This window comes from Uloborus diversus, unplaced genomic scaffold (assembly GCF_026930045.1).
Source record: "Uloborus diversus isolate 005 unplaced genomic scaffold, Udiv.v.3.1 scaffold_303, whole genome shotgun sequence".
Taxonomy (NCBI): domain Eukaryota; kingdom Metazoa; phylum Arthropoda; class Arachnida; order Araneae; family Uloboridae; genus Uloborus; species Uloborus diversus.
In genome coordinates, this window is record NW_026558465.1 from 103,510 (window position 1) to 127,852 (window position 24,343).

Here is a 24,343-nt window from a genome sequence, read left to right on the forward strand (position 1 = left end):
TTTTTTTTTTTTTTTGTCTTTATCTATTTTTATCTTCACTAACTAATAATAAAGCTGAAAGTCTCTCGTTCCGGATCTCTCTCTCTGTCAGGATCTCTGTGACGCGCATAGCACCTAGACCGTTCGACTGATTTTCATGAAATTTAGCAAAGAATCAGTTTGTAGCATGGGGGTGTGCACCTTTAAGCGATTTTGCGAATATTTAATTTTGTTTTTTTCTATTCCAATTTTAAGAACATTTTCCCGAGCAAAATTATCATTAGATGGACGACTAAATTACCAACTTATCATAATGTGGAACCGTAAAGTGGGCAAGCTAATTGGCGAGAAATTCATCATGCATTATTTGTAAATGTACAGGGGAACCAAAATACCTCTTAATTTTCTACTACGGGCAAAGCCGTGCGGGTGCCACTAGTCATAAGTACAGGTGCCTGACCGAGAGATAAGAAATAGCCCAAAAAAAAAATTCTACTCACATTTACTACTCTGCTTCTGTATGTATATTTAAACCATGATTTTTGTATATATTTTATCCAAGAACATTCTTCATCACACTTCTTTTTGCCTATTTCATGTATCAACTAATAACTCACGCAGAACTATTAATGCAAATTCCGTAGCATAATATTCCACATAATACGAAATACGAATTCCATAAAGTTAAGCAAAGCTAAACCAACGCTGTTTGATACAATTAATGTAACTACCAGATGTCAAGAGGCAAATTTAATTATATTTTTTCCCCCAAATTTTTTTTCCCCAGGTTTTCCCAAAGAAAAAAAAATTTCCCCAAAGAATTCCCCTCAAAACCCATTTCCCCAAAATTTCCCCAGAGAGCACCAGATTTCCCCAAAATGGGGAAAATTTGCATGAACAAAATATGCATGCAAATTTTCATGATGCATGATTTGCATGATGCAAAATAACATTCATGCATGTTATACATGAAGCATGCATGCTATGTGTGAATGCGCTTCCGTGAAGCACGCACGGATGAAATGAACGTAAAAAAGAAATTGAATCAGCGCATCAATTAAAATAATTTTTTAAAAATATTAAACTTTGTCAAATTATTTTAAAAAGGTCAGATCCTATGCTTTTAAGCAGATTTTTTCAGGGAAAAAAAAAAACTTTTGAGATTTCGGAAACGACCCCATTAACCTAAAACTTAGATAGCTTTTGTTTCAAATTATCAACTTTGAGACCGTGCAATTAAAAAAGTTGATTAGTTGCCACGGGAGTAGTGGGAAAATGGGGGTTCTGGGCCAGGAGGAGGTGGTGGTGGTGGTAACACCTCCTCCCACTCCCCCTCTGACCTTGGGGTTGCGCATGAATCTTGAAGAAGGTGACGAGGTTTTCCCGCGTTTTCGCTCTTCCTCGTTTTCGCTCGTCTGCGTTTCCGCACCGTGAAAGGTTATGAAGGTTTTTCGCGCGTTTTTGAATATTTTCCCGCGTTTTTGGACTTCGTTTTAGGGAATAGCAACACTGTGTAGAAGGTAAGTTTTTGGATGACAACGACAAAGTTTTTAGTTTTCGGTTGGCAACACTTGTTTTTCGTAACCTTTTACGAGTTTTGGGATGGCAACATTCAACGTAGAAGTTTCGGATGTGAATATTTTTACGCGAAATTTGAAGATTTTATTTTTGCAATGCTCCTGGCGCCATCTATTGAGAGGTTGATTTTTTATTTCCGAACTTTGAATATTTCCGCGAATTTAATTATTTTTATTTTTACAGAATGTCGCGGCCGGGAATCGAACACGCGTCCACCAAAAAGCATTGACGCTTTAATTGACGCGCATGCCAATTAAGCCACCAATGCTTTCGATCTAGAGGAAGTTAAAATGAAACTCAATATAATTTTCACATGAGGTAAATGCACATGGCGCCATCTATCGTGACTTTGAGTATTTTTTTCTGGACTTTGAATAATTTCGACGAATGGTTGTCAAGACAACCAAAGTTTCGCGAATTTAATTATTTTTTGAATATTTTTCGCGAATTTGATTATTTCAATGCTTTATAAACTTGGATTATTTTTCATGAATTTGATTATTCATTTTAGAGTTCGAATATTTTTTACATTCAGGTCTTAGACTAATTCGACGTCTTTCGTTCTTTTGATTATTTTCGAGCGTTTTCAAACTTTAAATATTTTTCACAAAACTTTTTTTTTTTTTCATAGTACCAATCAGCTTTAATATTCAATATGATTTATACATTTTCATGAGTTATGTTTTAATCGCGTTATTAATCGTTTACACTGTCATTTTATTATTTTCATGCATTTATTATACTTGTAAAAATAAATCCCAACTCTGTTATATTTATCATTCTTTCGGTGATTCTTTTTTTTTTCGGACTTTGAATAATTTCGACGAATGGTTGTCAAGACAACCAAAGTTTCGCGAATTTAATTATTTTTATTTTTACAGAGTGAAATAGGATCTTTAAGATTGAAAATAAACTTTTGTTTTAAGTTGATGGTCCCACCAACCAGCCCGGTGTATCAAATACACCCCATCAACTTTTTTTTTTTTTTCATCAGCCGATGCATACCAATGCAGCTAATTTGGAATATGTCAAATCATTTCCTGAAATAAAATTTTTCTTAAATAAAATTTCCTAAAATAAAATTTTCTCAAAAAAAAAAAAATCAAAGAAGGGCTCTAGAAGTGCTAAAAATCACAAGTCCCTTTAAAATGTGCTGAAATGAAATGCAACTTTTTACGATTCCCCTTCCGAAAATAAACATTGAATGTTCCCCTCCTTTTGAAACGTTAGTCTTTCTCCGTATGCTATGCGTCAACGAATTCACGCATCAGTGAACACGCGAAAACCACAAATGGTCAAAGGGGAGGAAGATAAGAACTTCTCTCTCTCTCTTTCACACATACACACAATGGAAGGAAAACATTTCTCAAATGATTTCATTCTAGCGTTTCTTCTAAGTCTTTAAATAGTTTTATTCATATAATATTTTTTCTCAAACTATTATTTAAAAAAAAAATGTATAAAATAAATTGTCATAGTTGAAAATACATACAAATAAAAACAGAGAAATTGAACCAAATACATTAATTTAAACATACACATTACTAATAATAATGAAAGTACTTACAGATAGGTGTTTAGACTTTTAAAATATTTAAAATCAATTTCTTGTATCATACTATCATATATCCAAACCGATTGTGAAATTTTACTTGCAAGTTCATTTAAATTAACAGTTAGAAAAATATAATTTTCGCTGCATAGATATTTCGAATGAAAGTTTTGCGACATACACTCATGTTTCGATTGCGATTGATACAATATTTTACATCTCGCACAGCGATAGTTTTCGTTCAGACAATCATGCATACTGCTCAACATACGCTTATGAATTTTACTATGTTCGTTAATCACTTTTTTCGGTTTAAATTCATCACGATAAACACGGATCATATCTTGTAAAATCGTTGAAAACATTATTTCGAGTAATTTTTCCATAATCATGCAAAAACTATTCACTAAGCACTTCGCAGATTCACTATGAAGTACGAATTTTTCATTGTTGAATATAACATTCGATTCAGAGATATCAACATGATACATTGTACATTGTCCTGCTACATTAAATACAATTATTTCATTGTATGCAACAAAACTGCAGTCTTTATACACAAGATTAAAACTGCACATTTTTCCCATGAAGTCGACGAAAGCGTGAGGTGAGAAATTAATTTTTTTTCCATTACTGCAATCTTCAATCATCATTACTATACTTCCATTTGGTTTAACCACAACATATAGAAAGGTTCCCAATTGTAAATCATAAGCTTTTATCTTTCTCTCAGCAAATCGTGGAAGGGTACCTTTTAGATTTGCATCAACCCGGTCATCGGAAGGAAGAATGGGAGTCAACCCCATGGGAGGTCTTTCGTTCATATTGAGAATCTGATGGGGTTCGTTTTCTTCGGTCAAGCTTGTTGATGGTGCGGGGGGTTTCTTCAACGTTGGAAGTTCAATTTGTTCGGTAGGAGTACACTTCTCGTCCACAGCATTCACAATGTTTAATTCACAACTTTCAAAAACAGATTGAGATGCGGTGTATCGACTCGGAACTTTTTTTCGTAGAGGAGAGCTGTCCGATGCAATTACCGTTTCAGGATGATTGAAGAGAGGGAAATCATCCACATCTCGAATCGCAAAACGTTTTGAAATTGGACTTGTCATGATATTAGCCTCACTCAATGCGAACATCAAAATCGTCAATGTTCAATCCTAAGCGATTTAAACCTCTTTGCATGGCAACTTACAACGTGCAAATGAGTCAATTCTAATCAGGTCGACTCATACGAAAGGTTGAAGATCACATGATCGAATATAGATTAATCATCACACGCGTTGATAATGATTACCCTTCGGTCAGTGATGATTAAGCACCGGATGGACACAGTCTGAAAACACAGGACGGTGAATCAGCTGATTAAGCATTGATAAGATGTCATTGCTATGTCCCTTCCTCTGGGCACGTGAGGTCGATGATTAACTATCTTGTGATTATCAATCAGAGCGATTACAGCGCCACGACAGGAAGTGAGGTTGTTATCTTGATAAAATTTTCATTCTCGCTCAGATTTTTGTGTGTGGTGTTCAGTTGCTCGGTGCTCTCTCTCTCTCTCTCTTCAAGAATGGATTACTTACTAAGTGCGAATGGTTTGAATGTTCTAGTTAAAGAACAATTCTACACTCGTGAAGTCGCCAACAACATATTCAATGAACTGCTGAAATTGCCGTTCCAGACTATCAATGTGATCGTCCATGGGAGACACTATACCCCAAAACGCAAAAGCTTCGCATTCGGAGATACTGGACTTGATTACCAATACTCTGGCACGTCGAACCCTGCACACGAATGGACTCCGGTGATGTTGCGAATAAAAGAAGATGTGGAAGCTGCGACTGGACAATCGTACAACTACGCGTTATTGAACTATTTTCCCGATGGGACCCGGCATTGGGCTCGCATAAAGACGGCCCCTCCAACGGTGTTGCTTGTGTGAGTCTGGGTGCATCCAGAACGCTAACATTTGAAAGACGTGGATTTCAATCTCAAGAATTACTATGTCGCCATGGCAGTTTATATGTGATGCTACCACCTACCAATGAACTATTTACGCATGGAATTAAACCTGACAGAACTGTGACTTTACCGAGGATTAGCATTACATTTCGAAACATCATGAGTGACGCAAACCCACCTACAGCGAAACGAATGAGAATGGCACTGGATGATGATGCCCCCCTCTTGAACCAGCCTGAAATTTCGACAAGCATCATGTCTCAAGAAAGCGATACAACAATGAACTTTGCTTCGCCTCATGCCTCAGTGGATCCCTCCCCCGTCGTTTCTCCACTTAGTGAAGGAGAAAACCCTACATTCCCTCGGGACGATTGGTTGGAAAAGTTCCTTTCGAGCCCCCTTCAAAGTTTTGAAGAGAAAAAGAACAACATTAGAAGTTTACCGACAGATTTGAACATTAGTGTATGCCTACGACAAAATGGAAAAATCGTAATTCAGTTAGAAAATACTGTTTCGGGTGCCGAAGTGAATTTTCAACCACCGAGTTGGCTGCATTTTTTAACTAAAATGTGGGACTTTAATTCCCACTACGCGAGTAGTAACTTTGTCGTTGGAACGGATGCTATTGTTATTACCAGAGAAAAGCAGTGCGAAGTGCATCAGTTAGAAGAAGTCGACGGTAAAATGTGTATACAAAAACCTCCCATTTTATTACGAGAAGACGTTAGAAAAATTTTGAAAGAAGAAGATGATACTATTCTAGGAGAGATCCTCCGTGCAATTTTCACCATATTTCGTGAAATGCTTCGTGTTGAACGAAAAAATATTCAAGCTCCAACGATTGATGAAGTTGTAGCGCCTGAACTTGCGCACGATTGCTTCATTGAAGAAATGCGTGGAACTGTATTAAAAAACTTTGAGTGTGGTGGATGTAAGGTAGATCATCCCTCACAAAGAAGACATGAATGTATGTCGTTAACCACAAAAGAGAAATATACCCTATTGTGTGAAAACGAGTTTATCTTCATCACCATGAACTTTTGTGAACTTTGCGATAGTATTTCCGAAAAAATATGTTTATGTGAGACTCAAATTGAAATGTTCACCTTGGATTATTTGAAAGCCAGAATGTCTGATTTGTAAGTAGTTTTTGTATATACTATTTTTATTTGTTCAATAAATGTATTATTCCATTTAACTGCTTTTATTGTTTTCATTTGCATGCATCGAAAATAATAACGAGACGGAATTAATGAACTAAAATATTTTATTGATACATAGTATCCCATACAAAATCGGGCTGTCTTTTCGCCCTTTTCTTTCTAGGTGTATCGAGAGACGAAGGTACATTGACAGCTTTAGGTACAAAAGTTGGAGTCACATCTGTTAAATACTTATTTTTCACAAAATGTTTGGGTACATTTATTTCATTTAACGTGTGTAAAAATTCATCTTTCCATGGTACATGAATATTTTTTCGATTGCTGAAAATTAATTTCATCAGATCCGCAATATTACTATTCGGAATGTTTTGTTTTTTATAAATAATTTGTCCTTTTTCATTCCATGATAAAAGATCGGAATGTTTCTTCAGGAGATCCAACAGATTTCTTGCTTGATGCAGGTAATTCTTTGCAACACTTTTCAGTATCGTAGGTTCATAATTTTCAGTTTTTGGTTTTTTTCTTTCTTCTTCTTTTTCAATAACTTTATTTTCTTGAGGTTGGGTCCATCTTGGGTTGAATTCTGTCATGTTCAACTTCCTTTGTAGCAATTCTGTATATTTCAATAACTTTTCATAATCAGCTAACTTGCTCTGTAAAATCTTTAACATTTCACGATCCAATTCACTCAACTGATTGGAAGTGACTGTATGTTTCAGAAATATTTCTTCTGGAACTAGGGAATATTTCTTAGCGTGTTCCATTTCCAAGAATAGTTGACAGGACGCTTACAGCTGCAGGAATGAGGAAATTTAAAAATCCTCCTTTTTGAATGACTAACTTCCGCTTTTTTGACAATGCTAATTTGCGATTTGCCAACTTACGTAGTGTAGTCTTGTGTTTTGACAATTTCTTCTTTTGATGTTTCGATAGAGGAATATTTCCTTTCAATGTGTTGTGACAGCACTCACAAATTGCCTTGATACATTTCACATCAATCTTTTTTAATAACTCTTTTTGAAGTTTTGCTGGACAAATCTGCAGAAGATGTAGCTCGCTCAGCTGTTGCTTGGTAATTGTCATGATGACAAATGAATGTTATTATTTATATCCTTTCACTTTATACTATTTTCCGCTGGTATATATATTGAGTTTGATTGGGTAAAATATTTGTGCGCAGGCGCATTTCCTCGGGTGTATCATTTTTCAAATCGATTAATAGATATGAAAATTTCTCCTTCGTCGCATCCTCATACACTTCTTGAAAAAATTTTAAATGTCTTGGAAAAATTTGTTTTCCTAAATGAGTCACTTGACTCAAATCTCTCCTATTTTTGAAAAGAAGAATATAATGTGCGTTTAAAGTAATTTCACGCATTTCTTTTCCTTTGTGGAAAAAGTTTTGTGTGATGAAAATTACAGATATATTCATATGATGACTTCCACGCGTGAACAATTTAGTCATGACTTCATTTTTACCGCAAGAATGCATTAAATCATCAATTATGTAAACCGTATAATTCCCTAAATACTCTCGATAATTTGAAGGAAATCCTTCCACAAACGTCACATCTGGGATCGTATCATATAATTCTTGATAGATTCCATAGAACCATACAATTTTGTCCGGGATGATTGAAAACATCTCACGTTTATGTTTGATGAGATCGGCAACGAAAAATGACTTTCCCGAAGAAGTTGGTCCGGCTGCGACCATCGTAAAAGGAACCTCCAACTTTGGAAACTCCATGGCGAATGAGAGACAGACAAAGAAAATATTCGTTTAAATATATTTATTGATTAAAATTCGGAAATACATGAAAATGTTTTGCTACAAAATTGTATACAATCTTATCATTACAAACATGTGAATCTATAAAAGAAGACAATATATTTTTCAAGGAATGTCCACGGGGACATTTTGAATACAAATAATAAATACAATATTAACCACATACTGCCGTGACATTACTTTGCAATGTCATGGGATTAAAGTTTACATTTGAAAATTGTGATACAAAATCATCAATGTGTCCTTTGAAAAAAGAAGGCGGATTCCCATAAGAATCGAAAAATTCCAATTGTTTTCCGTCTACATAAAAAGCCACCCAATGGCTTCCGGCTTCCGTCGAAGTATCCACGTTTGCAATAAAACAGGTGGGGGTTGTATCGATGACAATGTCCTTCAGATGATCACTTGGGAAAACACCCAGAAAATATTTTTTGGTGATTGGATCAGTTTGTAGAATACTTTGTATTTGATTTGAATCCATTTTAATTTGCAAAATCACACAACACGTGACGAGATTTTGTAATTTCAATCACGTTTTGAAATTCGGCATAGATCAATAATGATAGCGTTTCTTCGATGGCAGTGCTAAATTTAATTTCAACTCTCAAATTTCCTTGATGTTGTAAATTTAAATGAGGACCGTTGCATAGGTCTGCTGTGAGATCAAAATTGTAAAGTGTCGTTCCGCGTGCGAATTGTTCACGAGACAAATAGATACCCTTATCACTATTGAATCCATCAAACAAACTGTGATAGGCACGAATGTAATTATTATTTTTAAAATCCAATTCCATAGGTTTACTTGGTACGGGTTGACCATCAACGTAAATAGAGATGAAATTTACATCGTTGTGTGAAAATAAGAAAGGGTTCTTTGAATATTGTCCATTCATAGCCGCATTTTCAATGCATGCGATCACTACTCTTTTCGGCATCGCACCTAGAAATACATTATCTTGCATGAAGGAAAAACTTCCTTTCGAAATAGAATAAGTTTTGCATAAAACTCTGTCGATGGGATACTTGGCAGAACTTTTTTCTAAAGCTTTCGCATGACCTAGCGAAACTCCAGGACTCACTTGAACTTTTCGTATAAATAATGACGCATGTTCTAATACCACTTTGTATGCAGCATCCACTTTTGACGATAGAAGACAAAACGCTGCATTGCTTCGAGTCATTTTAATTTTAATATCGACCAAATTTAGTAAAAGACGGTTCTGATTAAACAAGTCGCAATGTAATTGTCCAATCATATCAAATGTTTTACTGTGTTTACTGAGCTCATATCTTGATTTCAATCCGGGTCCAGCGTTCACAGCCTTGGGGTCGATTTCTTCAGGTTGTTCATCTTTGTAAAACAGCTCACAGGTAAGTTGACTTTTCTTAGCATCTTCTCCATAATTTAGCAGAGTTTCAATGTATGCACGATATGGATAAGTGTTGCTTGCAGATGAAATATTTCGTTCATTCAAACTGATGTCGATTTGTGAGAACAGAGAATGGAGAAATAAGTTGGTTGGCACTACAACTTCTTCAACTTCCGATCCATCGGGCTTGGAGGTTTTCGGTGATATGGGGGATCCATCCGCTTTGACGATTTTCGCTTTCACGTAAATGTAGGATGCGTTGAGATCTGTATATTCCACACCGCTTCCAGATATTGAAAATTCGAGAGGCGATCCGTCTCGAATGCTTGCGATGGGATGATATTCGACAAATTGTCCTTTTTCAATAGCAGCTTGAGTGGGAGGCAGTGTGAATAAGTCCAGTTCTGATTTCACACACACTGGAGAATCGCGATGAATGAGAGAAGACATTTTTTTTAAGAGAAAATATCGTGATGTGTTTTCACTCTCTTGGTTTTACGAACACTGACTTGTTTCTTGGGAAGTTTGCGCTTTTTATTCCTTCTGCCGGAGCCGATCATGGTCTTTAATTTAACTGCAGCTTTATCCGTCAAGTTTTTGCCGGCTTCCTTCAAACGTCGTTTAGCAGCCACTTTGAGATTTTCACCACGTGAGACATCGTTGAATACATCAACACCGCTGTTCAAAATTTGTTTACCGACCGCTTTGGCACCCGACTTGAAAAGTGGGACTGCAGCCCTGAAGAAAGATTTAAAGAGTCCTCCGAAACCATAGCCTCTTTGATAGGGTGCACCTTGATAATAATTAAGACCATTTCCAGATTGATGGGTGTAGTAATCCTCAAAGGATTTTTGACAGCATTGATATGGAATATACATCATGAGAGGAATTTCTGACGAAAGTGAAGTTTCACGTACGATCTTCCACGCTCGAATGGCACTAACATTCCTGTGTTGGTTCTTATAACGATTTCGATAGTGTCAATAATTTTTCGACTCACGGGCAAATAGTGAGGTCTTTCATATTCCACGCTGACCATTTCTCCGTCGGAACCGCTGACTTTAATTGTTCGCAGGAGCGGAGCATACACATCGCCTATGATTTGAGGTTCGATAATATCTGTATAAACCATTAGCACTCTGAAATATGCATTAGGATCTGCAATCTGCGGGCTGAACACGGTCTGTTCAACATTTTTGTCGCTATCGCCCCCTATAACCATTGGGGGAAATCCTAACATCTGCGATAATCCTTCATGAAAGACAACGCGTGCATTGTTTTTCACTTTAACACGAACGCGTTTCGTGACGTGATTGTAATTGAAGGAAATCTTATTATCATGATCGGGTATGTTGATTGCCTTCAAAATGTCGGATGCATTTTCGTAACATCCGGGTGGAATATTTCTTCCTAATTCTTTTCCATCACCTAGATCGAATCCAATTAAATTATTCTCTCGATTCACATTATACCAAGTATGCGGGTAAATGACTTCTACCAGCGCACAATCCCAATGTCCAGTCAGTTCAATTGGGGTCGGTAGACGTGTAATAAAATGGGATATTTTATTATCTGGGAAATAGTTTAATGAGCTGTCGCTGGGCAAAGTCACATAGAACGAGCCCATCTTGCAGAGTGAGCAAATGATATCGTGTCTCAAGTATTTATAGGTTGGATAAATGAGAGGCCGGAATCCATTGGTTAAATTTTTCCGGATAACCACGAAACTTGACAAAATATTCAGTTTTGTTTTCCTTTTTTCTCTTTCGTAATATTTTTTCGACAGTATAATCTTCTTTCAGTTTGACTTTTTGTAATTCTTGAGGATAAAAAGTTCCTTGGATGGGTTCACCCATTAAATCTTTCACACGGTACACGGGAATAGCTCTTTTGACACATTCGGTGACGATAAATAATTCCTCCGTCCAATTCGTCTCGTATCCTTTTTCAAAAGTGAGTTTTTGTTTAGAAATACGAACGACTTCACCAACGTTGTAAACACACGGTTTCCTTTCCGCATCTTGATTATCTCCGTAGATCGCGAAATACACTTGTCCTTCATTATTCGCATTCACTTCAACAGGTGCCCTCTTGATGGTGGAATGGTAAGTAGTATTATAACTCTTTATCAAATCATCTAACACGTCAATATAGTTGTAAGTGTTTTGACTCGTGAAATATTTCCACATTTTAGTTTTCAAAGTACGATTGAATCTTTCCACTACCGAAGCCTTCGTTGCGTTAAAAGTTGTGAAGAACTTGACTTGATTGTCTCGTAGAAACTTTTGAAATAGTGCATTTTTAAATTCACCACCTTGATCCGTTTGGAGTAACTTGGGTTTTCTCTCTGTAAAAATAGATTGGAAAGCGTCGACAATCTCTCGGCCCTGCTTCGTTTTTAAAGGCTTCGCCCATGCATATTTTGAAAAAATATCGATACATGTTAATATATACCGATAACCACGATTATGTTTCTGTAAACTTCCTAAATCGGCGAGGTCTGCTTGCCATTGGAAATCTTTATGATGAACGAATACGCGATTCGTCGGGAATTTCTTTCTCACAGGTTTGTGCAGAGTGTACGCATCGACTCCCGCTAGATAATTCTGAATGGCTTTCTTGCTTTCTTCTCCTTCCAAAGCACGAAATAATGCATTGACACCGCCAAAACTTGCTTCTTGAGCCGGTTCCAGGTAAGCCTTCTTCATTGCAGCAGGAAAAATGATTATTCGACACGTTGAAATGAATCATCCTCGGAACGTAATGAGTGAATTAGAGGTATCATTTGGTTTAAGTAGAAAATCAACAGCAAAATCCGATTTCCCTGTCAGAATATAAATGATGCCCATTACACAACATAAACTCAGATAAAGGACCGTAATCCATACAACCTCTTCTCTAGGATGCATGTTTAAGAATAAAATAGAAATACATGAGCTATCATCATTTATAATGGCGGGTGCATCTAAAAACGACATAGTCCAATATGTTTGTAAAAACACTGGAAATAGCTCTGTACAGCTTTATGGAGATGGCATGACAAAAAGTATCACACATTCTTATGACAACAATTGTGACGTTTTGCCATACCCTAAACAGGTTGCCACTCGAAAACCATCATATAAGGTTACAAAGAAAAAAAATAACAAAGTCCAAAAACGCGGGAAAAATCTTCAAAGTCTCAACAGATGGCACCATGTGCATTTACCTCATGTGAAAATTATATTGGGATGACAATTAGTGTATGCATATGTAGGTCTTCGTAGCCGAGTGGTTAGCGCGTGTGCTTAATATCCCTCGACTATGAAGACCTTTTGGTGAACGCGTGTTCGATTCCCAACTTCAACACTCTGTAAAAATAAAAATAATTAAATTCGCAGAAATATTCAAAAGTCCGGAAATAAAAATCAACCTCTCGATAGATGGCGCCTCGAACGTTCTTAAAAGTTGCCATCCAAAAGTTAAAACATAGCAACAAGTGTTGCCAACTGAAAACTAAAAAACTCTGGTTGTCATAACAACCAAAACTTTGACGTTGCCATCCAAAAACTTACCTTCTACACAGTGTTGCCATTCCCTAAAACGAAGTCCAAAAACGCGGGAAAATATTCAAAAACGCGCGAAAATACCCTCGTCATCTTCTTCAAGATTCATGCGCAACCCCAAGGTCAGAGGGGGAGTGGGAGGCGGAGGAGGCGTAACCCCAAGGTCAGAGGGGGAGTGGGAGGAGGTGTTACCACCACCACCACCTCCTCCTGGCCCAGAACCCCCATTTTCCCACTACTCACGGGTTTACAGCCCGGACCTTAAACTACACCACTCGAGCTATAATTGCAGCCGTGACCCTAAGTTGTTTACCCATAGCACAAAGTTATTGACCTCTAAACTTGACCAATAAAAAAATAATAATAATAAAAATAATTTGAATTTTGACATTTTGAATTCAAATTATGTTTTTCGTAATCACGAGTGTGTGTATGTAGGCGTGTGTGTTTGTGTGGGGGGAAGGGTATGTGTGTTGTGTGTAGGGGTATGTGTATGTGTGTGTAGACATGTGTGTTTGTGTCTGTGTGCAGGCATAAGTGTGTGAGTAGTTGTGTGTATGAATGTGTGAGTGGGGGGGGTATGTGTATGTGTGTGTAGCCATATGTGTTTGTGTCTGTGTGCAGGCATGAATGTGTGGGTAGTTGTTTGTATGTGTGAGTGTATTTGTTTGTTTGTGTGTGCATGTGTAGGTGTCTGTATGTATTTGTAGGATTGTGGGTATGTGTGAGTGTATGTGTTTGGGTGTGTGTGTGCATGTGTAGGTGTCTGTATGTATTTGTGTGTGTATGTGTTTGTGCGTATATGTGTGTGTAGTTGTGTATGTATGCGCGTGTGTGTAGGACATGGATGCAACCTGGAGACGGCTTTCGCTATAGGAGCAGCATCGTGAGGAGCCGGTCGACGGTGATGATGCAGAGGGTGGCGGGCGGTGGGAAAATAAAATCAAAGGACATCAAAACAGTCAAGTGAGTACAATAAGCAATCGTGATTGCTCAAAAAAAAATAATAATTAATTAATTAATTAATTTGAATTTTGACATCTTGAACTCAAATTATGTTTTTCGCAATCACGAGTGTGTGTATGTAGGCTTGTGTGCTTGTGTGGGGGGAAGGGTATGTGTGTAGGGGGTATGTGTATGTGTGTAGGTATGTGTGTTTGTGTGCTGGCATAAGTGTGTGGGTAGTTGTGTATATGAATGTTTGTGTGTGGGGGGGGGTATGTGGGTGTATGTGTTTGTATCTGTGTGCAGGCATGAATGTGTGGGTAGTTGTGCGTATGTGTTTGTGTATGTGTGTGTTGGTGTGTATGTATGTGTTTGTGTGTACGTGTGTGTAGGACATGGATGCAACCTGGAGACGGCTTTCGCTATAGGAACAGCATCGTGAGGAACCGGTCGACGGTGATGCTGCAGAGGGTGACGGTGGAAAAATAAAATGAAAGGACATCAGAACAGTCAGATGAGAACAATTAGCAATCGTGATTGCTCAAAAAAAAAAAAAAAAAAAATCAACAACTTAGCTACTAAAGCCTAGAAAAACCAATGCTATTTTCTCAGAACTAAACTGTGGCGAGTATATTCAGTAAATTACCGCCCTATACACTGTCAAAAATGAAACGCTCAATTTTGACGATTCAGCAATCCTCGAGCACTATTTCGTTATTTTCTACGATCCTTTCGTCACCGAATCACGTGATATTTGACGAAACCAGAAATCTCAAATTTTTCACGAAATAATTTCGTCTCGATTTCGTCACATTGCAGTGCATTCTGGGAGTTTTCGTTTCAGTCTTGTACTTGCTCGTTAAAATATTTTACGGCAGTTATTCTAAAGGATTCATAAAAAAGGTTAGTATTTATTAAAATTTGTATGTGCAATGTGCCTTCTTTTATGTATTGTTACATTTTTGTCTAGTGTTTTGTTTGTTGTTGTATTTAAAACACATTAAAATTGAAAATGACCTGTTCGATTTGGTTTGGAATTCTGTATAAACTAACTTTGAGTCACCTCCACGTTAGGCTTAACTAGCGTTATTTTTTATTTGCAAATGAAAATGTGTGCTTGTTGACATTTGTTTCCGAAAACGTACTTCCTTTATTTCCGTTAGACAATTGACAGATATGACCAAAGAATTTTTACGAATTTAAACTTACATAAAAAATTCCACCGTCGCTACAGCAACGCAGATAATAAATACAGCGCCTTGATAAATAGCATAGAACTTTGAAGCTTTTAATTTCAACGTTGAATATGTTTCATGGTTATGTGTTTTCATTCTTCTTCATGAATTTTACTAATATAATTCTGGTGAACGAAGTGTTTTTGTTTAATAATTCACAATTTTTTTCCTCTGCAATTTTTATTTTCTTAAACAAATATTCCGCCCCCCCCACCCCCTTTCTAAGTATTGGTATTTTTTTCTTCTACTCTACATGCAATATTTTATTCAATACAATAATAATTTATACAGTAGCTCTCTCACAAAAGTGTACGTAACACTTATCATTTTCAATGAAATATTGCACTACCCATTAGGTAAGATTAATATTTTGAAATGGGTAAACAATAGATCTTCTATAGTTAATTCTTAACAAAACTACATGAAATATTTTAATAGCAAAATGAAATATGATTTTGAAGAAATTAATACTCAGAAAGTATTAAGAACTTTATCTCACAAAAGTGTTCATAAAAATATTTTTTAATAATTGCTTAGCAACCTTTTAAACAAGCCCACAAAAATCGAGGGAAAAAAAAGCGCTTAATGCAATTAAAAATAAATGCAAACTGGCTATCAGCTTACGGTTCGGAAATGATACCCCCCCCCCCTTTTTTTTTGTTAGGCTCATTGACCGGACTTATTAAAGTCGCACCCCATGTTGTTTATGTAATGTCATCCCCTTCTGCAGCTGTCTCTTGTTTATGTTGTATCAATACTTCACTATTTGTTGAGTCTGTTTCTTTCTTTTTTTCTTTTGAATGGTTTTACTTGCAAAATAAAACATGAAGTAAAGTAAGTATTAATTTAAAACAAAGCATTTTAAGTTACAAATAAAATATTAATTTCTATAAAGAACTATATCTTTGTGCTTTGCAGCTAAATATTTTCAATATTTTTTCAATTTTTCCCAAATTTAAAATAAATTATTGAAGGTAACCTTGATTTTAAAAAAAAGGTAAGTTAGCAGCATGTTTGAAAATAATAACAATTATAAAGCGTTCATTGTTGTTTATTTTCACATTTAGTACGCTAAATTCTATGTTAATTTGTGTTACCTGATTTGTGATAATTATGAATTTTTCCATTATACATAGTTTCTACAGCTGAAATAAATACAGCATTAATTTTATTGCCATATTTGCTGCCTCAAGGAATTATCAGCAAAATAAAGGGAATTCTCTTCAGAAGCATTTCATAGATGAACTACTAGTAAGTCCAAATTTAAGTTAGAGTAATGGTTTTTGCTGCAGACAAAGTAAAATGTCTATGTAAAATTTCAATTGAAAAATTGAAAGGAAAATAAAAAGTATATGATAAAAACTAGTAAACTTTTCTCGATACGCTAGTCACTATTTTCATTACATACCTTTGAATCTCTTACTTGCAATTCTGTCTTAGCGTTGGCCATGGTTGCATTAATGCTTATGGAGCTATCTTAGTAAATCAGTAAAGTTCTAATCAATTATGTTATATAAAGGTACCTAACTTCCCTTGAAGTTCCAGACAGGTAAATATGAAGTATGTATCAAAGTACTTCAAAGTATAAAGTATGTACTGCATGCAATAATACACTTCCTGTATTAAACATAAATTTTGCCAAACAAGCATTCTATATAGAAGAAAAATTAATAAGACAAATAATCGATTGAAAAAAGAAAAAGGTAAGCTTTTTTTCAAGATTATCTAATTTCATTTTCTGTATCTAATTTTCGAACAAAGATATACAAACTTAAAGCTGTACATTTTATTGCACTATTTCTTTAAAATTTATGGTATTAGTTTTAAAAAAAATCTTTTTTTTTTCTGGAATTTTTTATGCGATGCAATGAAGAAGTAAATCCCCAGCAATTTTCTCTTGAGCAAATATTGATTAACTCTGCATAAAAGTAACCTATGTCTTATTCTTCCAGAACCCAATGTCTGCTGAGGAAGTAGCACTTCTATATTCCCAGTAGGACTGGACGATGTAGGAATTTTTACATCGTGATGCATCGCCAAACTTACATCGCGAGTAGTTGAAGCAGTTTGAATTATTCTTCCCGCTATAGGTGGCAAACACCCGATTAGGGGAGTTTTCCTTGCAAAAATTGAAGCTTTTGTCAAAATTTTCCCAAATTTGGCACGAAAACTACCCTATGGGAATTCACAAACATCAAAGGACAAATGTACAAACTTGGAATAGATCCAACAAAAACCCACGCGGGGGATTCCCCATGCATAGCGGGACTAAAATGGGGGAACTCTCGAGCATCAAAGGAATTCTGTGCCAAATTGTTGAAAGATCTTATAAAAACTGGTTTTTGAAAAAAAAAAAAAAAAAAAGACCCCAATAGCTGGACGAAAACTCCCCAATGAGAATTCCTGAGCATCAAAGAAGTTCTGTGCCAAATTCAGAAAAGATCCCACAAAAACTTGCTTTTTATAAGGAGAACCCCAATGGGAATGCCCCCCCCCCCTCCATAGAGGAAGGAAAACTAATCTGCTTGAATTCCCGAGCATCAAACGACCTCTGTGCAAAATTTAGAAAAAATCCGACAGAAATTGGTTTTTACAAGAATAGCCCCAATGAGGGGTTGCCCACCCCCTCCCATAGAAGAACGAAAATTATCCTGCTTGAATTCCCGAGCATTAAAAGACTTCTGTGTAAAATTTGGAAAAGATTCGACAAAAACGTGGTTTTTATAAGAAGCACCCCCAATGGGGTTCCCCCCCCCCCAATAGAGGGACGATAACTACTTTTTGAATTCCCGAGCATCAAATGACCTCTGTGCCAAATTTAGAAGAAATCCGACAGAAATTGGTTTTTGTAAGGAGAAACTCCATGGGCGTTGCCCCCCCCCCCCCATGGAGGGACTAAAACCATTGCGTGTGCATTCCCGAGCACCAAAGGACCTCTGTGCCAAATTTGGAAAAATCAGACAAAAACTTGGCTTTTATAAGGAGATCCCCTATGAGGGTTGTTCCCCCCCCCCCCCCCATAGCGGGAAGGAAACTGCTCAATGAGTATTCCTGAGCATCAAGAATGAACCTCTGTGCCAAATATGGAAAAGATACGGCAAAAAATAGATTTTTTGCAGGAAAATCCCCCTTTTGTGGTTTTAGTTAGATATCATGGGGAGTTTATGGAACCGGACTAACATGCGGGTTTCCGTTTTTTTTTTTTTGCTTGGATAAAAAAAAAAGCTTGGATGTAAGCAAACTTGAGGAGCACACCGATCTATCGGTTTAGAGGTTTTTATTTTAAACCGGTGTAATGATGTAGGGTGTACTGTACATCGGTATTTTACGATGCATCGATGCATCGTAAAGCCCTAATTCCCAGATATCATTTCACATTGTTCTTTAACTTGAATTTGCAATAATTATTTTTACATTTTAAAGAAATTGTCTGCTTGTATTTTTACATTAATAAAATTTTTTTTAACATCTTTTATGTGTCTCTTTTTTCAACAAATACTTGCCTTTTGCTTTAGGCGGAGGGGGGGGGGGGGGAGTGCAGGCCAGTCATTTCGATTTTTTTTCCAATTGTGGAAAAAGGTGTATACTCTTCAAAATAGTATTTATAGAGAACTAACTAAAACCACGGCCTTTCGTACGTAAAGAATAAAAGTTCAAAAATCAAGGGGGGGGGGAGAGAAATGTCAACCCCCATAAATACCCCCCCCCCGTAAATGACGGGCCTGTGAGTGTGACTATGCGCATCAAAGTGGGAAATTATGGTGGTAAGATTCTGAAGTAAAGATTTGACTACATCTTATAAGATACAGTCGAACCTCGTTAAAACGAACTTTAATGGATCATTAAAATCGATTACTCTTAACAGAATTCGTCTTATCCGAAAAACAAAAAACAATGGGACAGAGAATACAAAAAAGTCCGTTTTAGAAGTAATTCTTTTTAAGCGTGTTCGAATTAACGAGGTTCGTCAGTATCAAGAAAAAAAGAAAGAAAACTAATCAGCTCAAAAAATAAAAATAAAAGAAATAAACTCAAAAAATTACGAAATTAACATGCTCAAATATGACGAAATTAATTTGACGAAACTAATACTCTCAAAACTACGAAAATGATTGTCGATTTGACGAAACTAGAATGAAGAAATATTTCGTTACATTTGACGAAATTCGCATCTTCAAACCAGAGACGAAAGCAGTTTCCTCAATTTGACGAAATGTTCGCTCGGAGCATATCCCTGGAAGCGATTTCGTCAGAAACGAAGAAAATTTCGTCGAATATGAAAGTCCATTTCTGAGAGTGTAGGCAGGGCTAAGACAGAAATACATGAAATACACCGCCAGCTCAGTCAATTCCAGCCGAGGACTGCAGTTTCGTGCTTATTAGCACTCATCAGCCCGGCATAGGAGTGACCGATCTGGAGGTGGAAAATCTTTTAATTCTGTATTAGCTGCCAGTTTGTTTGGCACTCTTGGCTTCCTTAAGAGGTTTTCCACCTCCACCTCGATCACTCCTATGCCAGACTGATGAATGCTAAAAAAGCACGTAACTGCAGTCCTCGGCTAGAATTGACGGAGCTGGCGGTGTATTTCATGTGGCGAGTTGATCATATACTTATTTTCGAGGGTTACTCACGGCTTTAGCAGATATCCGGGTCCAAGCAAGGCAAGTAAAAGTAGCATTTTCAATTGACCTTTGCCCTCAAAGCCATGAATGAGTGAGCCACCAAAATAGTTATGCTAGCCTGTACTTATCGAGTAGTATCCACATTTAAAAGAATTATTTCACTCATTGCTTTTAAAGGTATACGCCCAAAATGTCGCGGCCAAAATGTCGCCGGTCCAAAATATCGCCGGTCCAAAATGTCGCCAGCCCGAAATGTCACCAGTCCAAAATGTCGCCGGGTTAAAATGTCGCCAGTTCAAAATGTCGCCTGTTCAAAATGTCGCCATTCCGAAATGTCGCCATTCCGAAATGTTGCCGGGCCAAAATGTCGCCGGTCCAAAATTCCCTCGTTCAAGTGATACGAAAATTTTAAATGTACGTGGATTGTTTTCAGCATAAAAGTTGCGAAAGAATGCTAATTGCCTTTCAAAGTAAGTTCCTTGAAAATTTTCAAAAATTGTCTTCTGTCTTAATTCGTAAACGTCAGACATATTCTAGAAAATCAATAGTATACAGGAAAACATACGTTTTTCTGCATATTATTGCATACGTAAACATACTTGAGGATGTTGCAACGGAATTCTCTTTCTTATTTAATATGACTGCTATATTTCAAGACGTAATTCAAGGATTCAGACAAAAAAATTGCTATGGAAGTAAAACTAAACGGAAACAGGAACTATTATTTCTGTTTTAAAATGATATTTTTAATTGTTTGCGCGAGTCATAGTTAGCGTACTTAAGTAAACATTAAATTTAAATATTTCCCTTAGATCGTCTTAAGATCAGGCAAGAGAGAAAGAGGGCGATTGAGCAAGATATCAAAAATAAATAAATAAATAAATAAATTAGTCAAATTTTCCTTTTTTTTCTGTAGAATTTTAATTACCGGGGATATTAAAAACTGAATTAGCATTCTTTCACAATTTTTGCAGTAAAAATTAGCTACTCGAAAGATCGATTCCTTTCAAGAACAATTTATTTATTTAATTATTACTAGAAAGTCGCCCGTCAAGGTATGACGGGTGAAATTTTGCTTCTACATTTGAACGAAGCCATTGCCTGTTTGGTGATATTTTGATAGTTGAAATGGTTAACCTAACTCCAGTAGATTAACCCTAAACTCCAGTAGGTAGCGTTCATTGTTGACCATTTTTTCGTTTCTTCATTCCCCTGAAATGCCAGTCTTACCAGTAAAACTGTTAAGTTGCCGGATCGAGTTCAGCCTTTCCCTGAATGTTAAACATTACGGAAACATATCAAATTATCATGCCGTGGTGGGAGTTTCATTGTTGAAACACGCCGGTTACTCTATCATTGGCTATTATTTATATGAGGATTATCATTATTAATATATTGTTCTGTTTGAAATACCAAACCATATATAGATCTAGAATAATAACCTTTTTTAAGCCCATTTTAATATGAAGTCTAATTCTTTTTCACGTTTGTTGCGATTTCATTGTTGGCTGGTGATCGGAAAAATCACAACGAATTCAAATTTGCATCTCTTCGTATTTGTTAACAAATAAAGTATTTGTAATTGATTTCAGCATATATGCAAAGCTTTTAAAGGAATATTCAATTGTGGGGCAGAAGCATCGAATGTTGGGTACCCTTTGTTTTTGTCATTTACAACAAACGTGATAAAGAAAAAACAATAATAATGTACGTGAAATGAAAATATAGAAACCTGATATTAGGATCATTTAAGTTTGAAACCTTAAACAAAGTTTTAGCAGTAAGTATTATTTTTTCAAAATTCAGACAACAACCCTTTAAAACCCCTGGTAGAACAAGAACAATTTTATATAAAAAGGCTGCGCGCTCGAAGTCAGAGTCGAACTAAGTTTGAAGTAAAAGCATCGGAGTCGGAGTCGGGAGTCAAAGGTTTGAAATTCCAAGAGTCAGAGTTGGTCATTTTCCTTCAAAGGGCACAGGTGTGCCAGTGCTAGCGCAGCTCACTGTAAAAAAAATTCCGAAACGTTACTGATTATTTCCGTGGAATATTTCATGATTTCACAGGTTTTTATCCACTTCCTGAGAAAATCAAGTATATTTGTCAAAAGGTTTCCTGAATTGTTACAAGTTGCACAAGTGCAGACTACTCACTGTTGTAAAAAATACTTAAAGCTACCAGTTTAAAGGTTAACTGAGCGTATTTAATAATTTTATCGGCTTTAGTTTAATTACGGCCCGTCCAGATTGACAAAGCTCCCAATAAGAACGAATAAGTATCTGGATTCAGTAGCTTTGCAAGAACTGCTTTCGAGTTAGATTCGTGGTATTTGCCTGCAATTCTGTCTTAGCTTTGGTCATGTTTTCAATAATGCTTTAGGCACTCTTTTGGAAAAGTAGGAAGGCGTCAAGTTATTATATTAAACTTACTAAAGTTTTCTCTAAAGGTTCCAAAGACACGAATGGCTTTGATCTGATTACTGAACTCTTCAGAAAGATGCCAGAATATTTTCAGGAAGGTTACTGAGTTTTAGCGAAAAACATGCCTGTTATTTTCAAGATATGTTACTTGCAGATGTTGGACACATTAGGAGCTCATTCTTTTCCAGCAGCGCGTCTGAATTGTTTTTACAGTGTTGGAAAAGGTGTCAATCTGATTTTGGGGTGAAGGAGTTTTAATCGAATACTCCAAAATTCCCAGGACAAGAGTCAGCCATTTTCCCTCCGACTCAGTAACACTGATATATAAAATAGTCCTCTCTCTCTCTTTCAACCCCCCCCTCTCTCTTTTCTCTCTCTCTCTCTCGAGTGATATATTTAAATTTAGTTTATTTTTCATCGCACTTACTCACGCAAACGATAACGAAAATCAACTTAGAACAGAAACAATGCCTGTTTTTGTTTAGTTTCACTTGCATACCACCTTTTTTTTATGAATCCTTGCATTACTTCTTGAGATATAGCAGTCACATAAAACGAGGAAAATTATTCTGTGCTCCATCCTTTTGGGAGGATTTAAGCCAAAAATAAATAAGCAACTCGCCATTTAAGATATACCTGTAGACCAAATTTTGTCTGAATCCTTGTATCATTTCTTGAGATATATCAGTCACAAATAATAAAAAAGAAAGGGAAAAAACATTCGATTGCTCCACCCTCTGGTGTTATTGGCTCCGACATCTGTCCACCTACTGCATCCTAACATTTTATTTGATTCCGGGCATCATTCTTGAGAAATGTCAGTCACGCATATTGATGAAAACGTTCAGTTGCTCCACTATCTTGAACCAATTGGCGCAAAAACCACTCAGCCCTAAATCATGGGTACTCGCGGGCATCGTTCGAATTCTTACTACAGGTTTTTAGGTAGAATGGCAGCAAAAAATCGGAAACATTCACACGTACTATTCTTAAAGAAAAGTTCAAAACAGTTAACGTCTGAACTGATCGCCGTCAGAACTTTTTACAGTTGGTAGATAGCGAGTCACAAGAAATAAGATAACGTAAAAAATGAAAAGTACGTTTGCTTGTATTCTATATTTATTTGCTGTAAAACAGCCAATAGTTACGAAACAAAACGGCAGAAAGTTTTTAGAATTTATCAAGAAACTTATTTCTCTCAGTTCCATTTTTGATGGAAGACATTCATTTAAGGCAGTTACCATTTATTCGTAAATTTGATGTTTAACAGCATTGTTGTACATTTACATTTTTCGTACCGACTGAATGAGCGAATTTCGAACAGGCGACCTCGTAGACTGGCGACATTTTGAACCAGTGACGTTTTGGACTGGCGACATTTTGGCCCGACGACATTTTGGACTGACGATATTTTGGCCTGGCGACATTTTGGGCAAGCGACATTTTGGACCGGCGACATTTTGGCCTGGCGACATTTTGGGAAAGCGACATTTTAGACCGGCGACATTTTGAACTGGCGACATTTTGGGCTGGCGACATTTTGGCAGCGACATTTCGGTGGCGACATTTTGACCCCAAACCCTTTTAAAGCAAAGCGATCATACATTTAGCTCCTTTTTTTTTTCACAAACTTAAACTTCGGCGTTTACTCAAGGAAAAACAAACCAGTTTTTTAAAAAAAGAAACTTCATTTAAAAAAAAAAATCATAGTATCACTAACACGCCCTGAAATTTTCATGAAAATTGACGACATCAACACTTATACAAACCAAGCCTGGAGGGAATTGTCACAAAACCCGGATACTTCGCGGCACCCAGTTAGAGAACCCGTGCGCTAGGTGAAACTTTTAAACTTGAGTTTTGATTTAAAAAAAAAAACGACTACGCATCGGAGCTTTCAATGATCCCCTATTGTACACTGGATGAAACTTTTAGCAGTTTTTGCCATGATAAGTGGGCCCGATATAGCGGACTTCCGACGATTCGGCACTGGATGAAACTTTTGGCGCGGTTCTTTTCCGAGTTTTTGGTGCAGGCGGGCTCTATTTGGACAAAAAAAAAAAAAAAAAACTTGTAAATCTTCCAAATTACTCCATAATTCTTATGACTGCTAAAATAAATTTTAAAAAAGTATCAAGAAAATTTCTTTGGATTCGTAATTGTGATTTCAGGATAACATTT